We start from the raw sequence: 9,198 nt of genomic DNA, 5'->3' as shown, positions 1-9,198 counted from the left end.
CAGAGACACTCGCTGACAGAGACACATGGAGGTCATCAGATACGCCACGGCAGGTGCTCGGTCTCTTGACACGAAGAGAGGCCTCTAACAATCTGGCTCAGGAGCAGAGCAGGAACGGCAGGTTCCAGGGGGGTAAGGAGAACGTCTCGTCTGTGGAGGGCAGACAGGTGTCTGGCTGCTGGTGTGAGGGTCCTTCTTTTATACCCGATGGAGGGGCATCTTCAGTGTCTCATATCAGTGTGCTCCGGTGGTGCCTTCTGGGCTTATCAGGGTACACATGCAGGGGGTTCCAAAGTACTTATCGGGATACACACGCAGGGGTCTTATCAGGCTACACACATGTAGGTTAGGTTTTACTTCTAACGTTCACCTCCAACACAAAATGGAGTTTGCTTATACCAATCCCTTTTGTATTAAAAGTAAAACCCAGAAGCGAAGTTTCAGACTAATACAAATTAAGGTTACTTATATGTACTAAACTTATTACTATAACAAGTTATCACCACCAAACAGTATTATATGAAATACTGAAGGGTGTTCTTTAAGTAGAGGAAGAAGAAGAAAAAGGTAAAGATAAAAATATATATATAAACAACAATGTGGCAACAAATACATATCAACAATTGAATCTAAAAATCAAAATGAATAAAAAATATGCTGAACAGAATAAACTGGTGAATGGAATAGAATCAGGGGCATGGAAATGGAACAGACTGACGATTCTCAGAGGGAAGGACGTATGGAAGGGGGTGGGGGAAGAGATTAGACAAAGATCTTATATGCATGTATGTATTACCTATGGACAGAGACAATAGGGTGGTGAGGGCCTGGGGTGGGGTGGGAACTGGGTAGAGGGGAGCTATGGGGGGGAAAAAGAGAGACCTTTGTAATAATCTCAACAATAAAGATAGAAAGAAAGAAAGAAAGGAAGGAAGGAAGGAAGGAAGGAAGGAAGGAAGGAAGGAAGGAAGGAAGGAAGGAAGGAAGGGATGGTTGGTTGTGTGTGAGAAAGGGAGTCAGAAAGACAGAGGGGAATGTAAGAAGGGAAGAGGGTAGGGAAGAAGGAGCAAAAAGAGGAGATCCTGACCAGTTGAAAGGAGTGTGAAAGAGATGCCTGGGGCCCAGAGAGAAGAGACTGAGAAAGTACCAGAGACAAGCCCCACCTACTTGTGAGAGTACACCAAGGGCAGCTGCTTTTACCTTCTATTCCAAAACATCTTTTTGTGAGGGAGATTTTCCAGACCAAAAGGTCTCAATTCCAGTCTGAGAAATTAGATTCACAAGTCAAATTTCTACGAATCGCTGAAATTAAGTCAGGCCCACAATTATCTCCAAACAGAAACTAAAGACTTTATTGCGTCATTTAAAAGTGTAATTTAAGCATGGCTCCCCAAGTTACTAGCAGTTTAACTGTGAGGTGGTATACATCTAACCTGGAAAACAATTGCATAAAGAACCCAAGGCTGACTCTGCAGAGGGGGGATGCGATGGAGCCCCTCCCTCTGCCTCTGCCCTGGGGTCCTGCTTCAGAGCTGAGAAGTCAGGTTCTCCTTTCAGGGATGTTCAGAGTGGAAGGCTGATAACATTTAAAGTGAAAACAACAACATCAACAAACAAACTGATTTTGAACCTTGTTCTGAGAGTCACTCAGAAGACTCATCATACAAGTCCCTCCCATCTGGTCCTTCCAGAATATTCCTGCTCAGAAAAGAAAATAAATAAACAGATTGTCGCCAGCTCCCGTTTGGTGCCAACCGCCAAAGGCTTCCAAGGGTACAGGCTGGGCCCTGAGGTCCTAGAGAAACGCTGATCCGCGGGCCAGGCTTGGGAGGAGCCCCCTGGTGCTGCGATCATCACCACCAAACATGCAATTTTCTGTTTTCAAATCTTACCTCAGATATGACATAAAAATATCAAAATATTCACCCAAGGCTTACAAACCACAGTTGGAGCTATCAATCTGTCCACTGCTCCGACGCAGGTTTGGTATTTCCAAGTGCTAGGCCTCCTGTTTCCCGCGGGACTGCTCAGCTTCTGAGCAGCAGGAGCCCAGGCTGATGGGAGAGGGGCCGCTCCTCACGCCCAATAATGCAAAGCAGCGAAGCGGCGAGGCCCCAGCCCTTCTGTTTGACGCCGCACAGTGATTTGGAGGCAAATATTTTTCCAACAACATCTCCGAATTGAGAGCATTTTGAAACATCGCGAAGCCTTCACAGAACACTGTTTTGGAAAAACCTCCTTGGGGGGGGGGGGGGGGGGTGCGCGTCTGTCAGTGACATGAGCCTCCCCGTCCGTTTAGCCTGAGAACCAGAGCTCAGGCTGCCACCAGCCCTAAATGACATGTATTTGCAGATGTGAATGGAGCGCAGAATTCCAAGATCCCAGCAAAAGGTGGGGAGTGAGGGAAGGGAAAAAGAGAGTTTTTCATCATTCTCTTCTCGTTATCAATAAAAACAGTGATATCTTCTAGCTTTTATCACTGATTCGGGCTTATTTATTTGTGACTAAGGTATCCAGGCACACCTGTGAATCTGAAGTGTTTAATTGGGTATGAATTTTTAAAGCTGTCATTCACCCAATGCCAACTGAGGTACAAAGGGCTGACTACAGACAAGTCTCTGTTAGATTTTGTGACAAGTTTAAAGTTATTCAAGAAATAAAGTCAGCAGTTTAAGGAACTTACTCTCAACCAGGAGAGAAAACAAAGCACGCAAATATCTCAATTATGAGACATCATTTTTTAAAAATTTGTTTTAAAATCAATATTTAATGAATTTAAACTAAATGACTGGTGTATCTTTCTCTTTTCTTTCTGAGCTCTGTTGATTTGAGTCAGGCATCAGAATCACAAATGGTCATTCACATGTTCCTATCTTGTCATTTATCAATATTTAAGGGAAACTTGTAAAATAAACTACCTATAGACTATACTTTTCAACCTCAAACTCTGATAACACATTCTACTACCTCAAATCCTTCAATTGGTCACATTGACTTCCCCCCCTAAACTTTCTACTTTTATTTCCTTCTGGAAATTTTCAAATACATACAAAAGCAGAGTGAATATATAATGCATCCCCATATGCCTTTCACCCAGTTCTAATGATTAGCAACACTTAATCTTGTTTTATCAGAATCCTCTCCAGCCTCTCCTCACTACACACCGGCTGGATTATTTTGAAATTAACCCCAAACATCATATCATTTCTTAAGTAAATATTTCAGTGTTGTAATGATTTTGAAATTTAGTTTACATTTTAATGAATCCCTGATATTTTTAGTATTAATCAAACTACCCCACATTTTGCAATGTATGCTAATTTTCATTCTATCTACACATATAAGTGGTAGAGGTTGGCCCATCTATTTTAAACAAACTGTCACTGAGACTATAAGCATCATCATTTTAATCATCATGAAACATTTCCAACTAAGTATCTGAATTTAAAAGCTCACACTTTGTCGTCACTTCTACACTATTATTTTGAGGCTGTTAGTACTTGCTATTTACTTATTTAGAATATTTGTATATTATAATGAGTTTTTAATATTCTTGTTTTCTTTCCTGCTCTAAGGCAGTTATTCATCTGTGACAGCTTTACCCATTCCAGGAAACAATTATTCTGTCTTATGGGAGGGAGCTATGCCTAGTTCATGGGTCTTCATTCCAGGTGGTATTTAAAGGACAGAGCATCAAATTCAAAGAAATTTTCAGGAAAGGTATCCAAATACGTTGGGGATTCCTATGGGCCAGAGCAAATTCCCTCTGGTAAAATCAGTAAAAGAGGGAAATTGACATCATGAGGTAACATAAATGAGATGAGTTGAAAAGCCAAACTTCTTTATTCTAAGGGAAGCACTGCACTCCAAAGCCTCACCTCTATGGGAAAAAAATCAAGTTTTGTATTCAGAGGGCAGAACCAAAGCATGAAAGGGGAAAATCAATTCCCTGGTGCCAACAACAAGTCATTCTGCGTTAGTCTCTCCTTGCTGCCCAAAGTAAAAGCAAAAGTTTTGAGACATTCAACAATAGGTCAAAATAACATTCTGTGTTCTGCACACCATATTCCAACTCAAGCAAAATGTCTATGGATATATTTTTTTAAATTTCAAAGCCTTTTGATTAAAGTATACCAGAAGGGCACTGGCAGAGCGGTCTGTTTCTGTTCTTCTGTGGAAGGTTTCAATGGCCGCCGTACACTCTCTAAATCTATTTACTTCAAGGCTGGAATGAAACAAACATGACAGATGGGTTTTTAAAAAAATCAAAGGGGAAGTTCTTGGAACACATCCTTCAAAATAAAATTTTGTTTCTTTTTCTTTTTTTTTTTTTCGAGCAGCTGAAATGATTTTTCAGAACATCTGATGAGCAATTTTAATACTTCAACTTTCTCCTCCATGAAGCGAGCCCATTCATTTGGAGACTTCTGTTCTTTTGTTTTATTTCTGTGAGTGTCTTTCTTTGACAAGACGTAGTCTGGAAACGACAATATGCTAAATGAATGGACCCGTAGCATATTTGACTACACGAGGGCTGCTGGAGCATACTTTGGATTTTGACAGGAGAACAGAATACTTAATGGAAGAAATCTTGAAGATATAATAAAAAGGAAAGGTAATGAGCCTCCATGTTACTGTTCATGGACAAGGGGCTGAGCCACTTCCCTTCCCCCACTGCAAGGATGATAACTAGCAGGTTAGTCTATTCTCCCAAAGGCTGGAGAGCTTGATGGTTGGAAAATGCCAGGAAAGTGGAGAGAGGGCTGGGGGGCTTGAGGAGGGTGAGGAGTGGTTCTGTGCAGAGCTTGCTTTTTACCACCCATATCAGAAGGGTGCTGACTTAAACACCCACAAGTATGGTCTCACGAAGCTAAAATTTAACTTAAGGCAACATGTGAAACTAACCATCAACATTAGCACAGTCTGTCAAAGTGATGGCCCTGGCTTGGTTCTGATGTGGACTGGATGCGAGTGAGAGTGAGGAGTTGACACAACTCCCACGCCTCTGGGCTGGTTCCATGGGGGAGGTTCCATGGATCCATGGAAGACAGGAGAAAGAGCAGATTTGGATGCTAACACATTTACTTTCCAAGGCATGTCGAAAGATACACAGATATAGATATCATGCTATGTGTGGCTGTCCTGCTAGAAACCGGAGAACTTAGACATTCACAGAAAAGCAGATAGTGTTTTAAAACATGGACTCTGAAGTGAGAGGGGCCTGAATTAAAATCTCAGTATCTCCAACTCCTGGCTATGTGACCACGAGTGATACAGTACAGCCTTTCTGGGTTCTGTATCCTTGTCAGTCAAACATGGATCATCAAACTTACTTCTTAGAATTTTAAGAGGCCCCAAAGGGGTAATGTGTAGAAGAAAGCCTCTATCATAAACATAAGACCTTAATACAGCTACCCCTCACCTCAGGTCCCTAGTACTAGTCAAAAGGAGAGTGTATTCTACTGGGTCACAAAGGTCTATCCTGATTAGAATCGCTACTCAAGAAAACAGGGCATGATTCTAAGTGAAGTAAGCCAGTCAAGGAAGGACAAATACTGCATCATTCCATTTATATGAGGCATCCAATGTAGTCAAACTCATAGAAGCAAAAGGGTATAATGGTGATTGCCAGGATCTGTGGGGAGGAGAGAGAAAAGGGTGCCATTCAATGTGCATAGAGTTTCAGTCATACTAGATGAAAAAGTTCTAAATGTGTGCTACACCACACAATGTGTATAGTTAATAACATTGTACTGTACACATAAAAAATGTAAGAGGGTAGGTTTCACATTATGTGTACTTTACCACAATAAAACAGGAAGAAAAAAGAAACAGTGCTATCAAACCCCTGCCAGCTGCCCCATGGTCCCATCCAAAGTGTTTCAGAAAGTACCGTTGCATGAGAAAGGGGAATCCAGGAATAGATCCACAGATTCCATCCCTAAGTACAGTTCTTGGCCCAAACTTAATGTCTCATAAGCATTTGGTGAAGGAATGTAAAATCCAAATTTTCCAGAACCACTTGTTACACATATTATTTACTTAGCAAACACACGTCGATATTTGCAAAGCTTATCGTAAGCCATTTTGTTTGGCGATGCTGTTTAACACTAATGCTGAACTTATGCTTTGACCCAGCAATTCCAAGTCACAGAGTCTGCCTAAAGAACCCTTCACACAGCACAGCAAAAGATGTGTGTTACAACACTGTGTGTCGTGTCAACGGCTGACTAAGTAGCAGTAAACTCGCACTATGGAATACTACACAGCACTGAAAAGGAATGGCTAGGTCATTTAGAAAACAAGAAAGATGATCTTTGGATTCTTTGTTCTGAGCTGACAGTGCCACTTCAGAAGAATCTTCCCTACATCCCCTGGACCAGGCCTAACCTAGACTGATAGCCCCTTAAGCTTTGCTATAGAATCATCACAATAATAACTGATCAATCCATTGTGAAGGGCCTGCACCCTGCACAGAGCCTGGCTCAGTAAATGCTAAGTAATTATTTGTTAAAACATTGAATAATAATAGCATGACAATAGCATAAATATTTACTGAGAGTTTTCCATGTGCCTATTTCAAAAATTATAAAAGTAATAGCTCATTTAATCCTTGCAATACCCTCATGAGGTATAAAACACTACTTTCATATAATGGAGAAGACAGAGGCAAAGAAAATGCTTGAAAAAAACAGAAAGTCAGGAAAACCTTTGAATCAGTCCATCTGGGGATGAGACCCTATAAAGCTGGCCTTTCTTACATTGGGCTTTAGTCAGCTGAGATAATCAGACTTCTAACTTCCTGGATCATATCGCTTCCTTTAACACACTGAAACACTAGGGAAATATTTATTCTTTCTAAGCAAGCTTTTGCCCACATTATTGTGAAATGGAATTTTCTAGTAAAGATAATAATGATCCAGAAAGTCAGTTGCATAGCAGAAAATATGGTCGGGTAATGTTGCAGAAATGCTCATGGGAGCACTGGAGGTTGCTGCAACTCAGGAGGTTGAAGTATCTGGGCGACCACCTCCCCACCCCCACCACCCCCCCGCAAGGAAATGGGTAACTCTAGCCCTCTGCTAGAAATGACATAGGCCTGGTCATGACCATGGGCACATTTTGGTTCCCAGGAGTGCCTACCCCCAAAGGATGCATCTTTCCTCTACCACTGGGATAATAAGGGTAATTCTCTAGTCGAGAAAAAACAATCTGGTCACTTCGGCTAATCTAAGTTAGGCAAGGAACACAAGACATTAGGGAAAGTGCAAGTAAAAACAGGGGGCTCAAGGAAGAGCACCTCAGAGGCTATGGCAGAGAAAGACAAGGCAGGGAACAGATAGATTGGAAGGATTACTAAGGATATATGATATTTAATTCAAGAAAGAGGTTGAGCCCTAGCCAGTTTGGCTCAGTGGATAGAGCTCTGGCCTGTGGACCAAAGGGTCCCAGGTTCTATTCCAATCAAGGGCATGTACCTCTGTTGCAGGTTCCTCCCTGGCCCGAGCCCTGGTTGAGGCTTGTGCAGGAGTTAACCAAACAATGTGTTTCTCTCACATAGATATTTTTATCTTTCCCTCTCTCTTCCACTTTTAAAATCAATGGAAAAATATCCTCGGGTGAGGATTTAAAAAAAAAAAAAAAAGGAGGTCAAATGTAAAACATGGCCAGAGGACCTTGTAATAGCAAGATGATGTCTCTTTCATTATAATATTATCTGAGCTTTGTAACCTGAGCTAGTAGCCACATGGCCTTAAAGCCATGGTATAAATTATATGCTTCCACTAGGAATTGATATAACAAACCATTTCTCCTTGAGGAGCAATTAGGTCATTAGGTTTCTCATTATAATAATTAGTGTAAAACTGAGAAAATAATCCAGATAATTCAGGGACTTCTTTAAGCACTTTTGGCTACAAGCTAAATATGGCAAACAAAAAATGGGATCTTTTCCTCCCTCCTCTCATAAATAATTTTCAGCTTTATTGGGGTATAACTGAAGAACAGGAACTGTCTCCCAGTAAGTTAAATACATGAGTGTTTGGTTATTAATGTTTTTTAAATTTTGTCTGGCTGTAAAGTAATAGTAATTCTCAATGTGTCACATCCTGATAGGACGTCAGTTATTTCCAGAGCTATCTCAAAATTCTCAGAATGATATTATTTTTCCTTTATGTTAGGTAGTTTTTTTTTAATCTACTTATCACTTTAGTAAAGGGAGTCCAGGGTTTCAGTACAGAATGTCAGAATAAAATGGACTGTTTCAGAGTGTGATCACTCAAGATTGGCAATCATAGTGTCAAGGGTCCATTATAGCTGACTCATAGATTTGAACTAATTGAAATACATGTCCTTAATATGTTATTCTTTCCACAGCAAGCTTAGCACTGCATTTCATTGATTCTTTCAACAAATATTTATTAAGCATCTTCTATGTGTAAGACTCCTTGATACTTTGGGCAGGAAGGAGAGGAGGCAGAAGGTAAAATTAGATACAGAGCCTGATCTTTAGGAATTTACACTCTAATAATGAACACAAGTTCAAAATATAAATATAATAAACAGGAGAGAGAGTAATATGGCTGTCGTATTTATGGAAAGGAAAGACCACCTTCCGCAAGGTTGGTGTTAGGAATCCAATCTGGGATTTCTTAGAAAATGCAAATTTGAATGAATGCAGGTGGAAAAAATGTACAGGGAACTCTGGTAAGCAGAGTTGAGAACAGAAGGGAACTAATTGCATAAAGAAAGGCCAAAGAGAAACCAAGATGGCGGCATAGGTTAACGCCGGAGATTGCTGCCTCGAACAACCAATTCAAATTACACCTAAAAGACGGAACGGACATCATCCAGAACCACAGGAGGGCTGGCTGAGTGGAAATTCTACAACTAGGAGTAAAGAGAATATCATACCCAGACTCAGAGGAGGTGCAGTGCTGAAGTGAAATTCTCAGGTGTGAAGTGCGCGCGGAGCGGGCTGGCGGCGCGGAAGGCGCGGTTGTTGTTTACAATCGGCAGGGAGCTTCAGACTCTGAGCTCCAGAGCCGGGCGAGTCGCTAGGAACTCAGACTCAAACGGGAGAAGCGGGACTGTCTGGCCTTGGTCGGAACTCGAGGGCAGCGTTCTCTCCGAGGTTTGCAGCGGTTGCTGAGATTTTGTGAGGCAGAGTCCCTAGGGACAGAACTGAGAGTCGCCATT

At 41.4% G+C, this 9,198-nt stretch overlaps 1 long non-coding RNA gene across 1 annotated transcript in view; it reads right to left on the bottom strand.

Moving 5' to 3' along the window:
• Positions 1-2,070, bottom strand: part of LOC102760740 — a 33,689-nt gene extending 31,619 nt beyond the window's left edge. Inside the window, exon 1 of the long non-coding RNA XR_001514016.1 lies at positions 1,938-2,070. This is a non-coding gene — a long non-coding RNA (uncharacterized LOC102760740). The remainder of the gene's footprint in view (positions 1-1,937) is intronic.
• Between the last annotated feature and the right edge of the window lie 7,128 nt (positions 2,071-9,198).

The sequence above is a fragment of the Myotis davidii genome, unplaced genomic scaffold (assembly GCF_000327345.1).
Source record: "Myotis davidii unplaced genomic scaffold, ASM32734v1 scaffold38, whole genome shotgun sequence".
Taxonomy (NCBI): Eukaryota; Metazoa; Chordata; class Mammalia; order Chiroptera; family Vespertilionidae; genus Myotis; species Myotis davidii.
This window is presented reverse-complemented; position numbering and strand designations above follow the sequence as displayed.